Raw genomic sequence first — 660 nt, forward strand, 5'->3', positions numbered from 1 at the left:
AATTGAGTTCTCTGTTTTTATTCCATGTGCTCGTCGTAGATATCTCCTTTGTTTATCTCCAGCTACTTAGAAGGCCTGCAGTTGTTAATTTCAAGCTTAGAAGGAGTTTATGTGAGTAAAAGGGATCTTTCGGATAAAAATTGAATTGATAAGGTTTCTTTTTATTTTTTATAGAAATAAGCAAATCTTACTCAAAAAAAAATTATGAAACTAATGCTTACTCTTCTCAATACGAGTCTTCGACTCTTTATTTCAGTTTCAACTGCCACACACTTGGACTACAATTGACCAAACAACTGCTTTACTTCATTAATGGATAGGTCTAACTTTTGTAATGGATAGAGCCGGAAGAGTTGAGTTGATGGGAAGCGAAGTAGCAAATTTCGGACTGAGAGAGGAGGTCTGAACCAGAAGATAGTCGAAAAAGGGAAAAAAAAGAGAGAGATCTAGCCATGGTCGTCGCTCCACTAGTGCTCCAATTGAGAGAGAATGACTGGAGATGTAAAGGGCACTTTTGTCTTTTATATTTTAATCAGAGTTTCATCAATATTTTTTATAATTTAATTAAATATAATTTAGAATTGGTTAAATGATGAGTAAATAAGAAAATATTGTAAGAGTTGAGTGATAAATAAGATAAATTTAAGACTAGACCTCTAA

The sequence above is a fragment of the Carex rostrata genome, chromosome 17 (assembly GCF_964058835.1).
Source record: "Carex rostrata chromosome 17, lpCarRost1.2, whole genome shotgun sequence".
Taxonomy (NCBI): Eukaryota; Viridiplantae; Streptophyta; class Magnoliopsida; order Poales; family Cyperaceae; genus Carex; species Carex rostrata.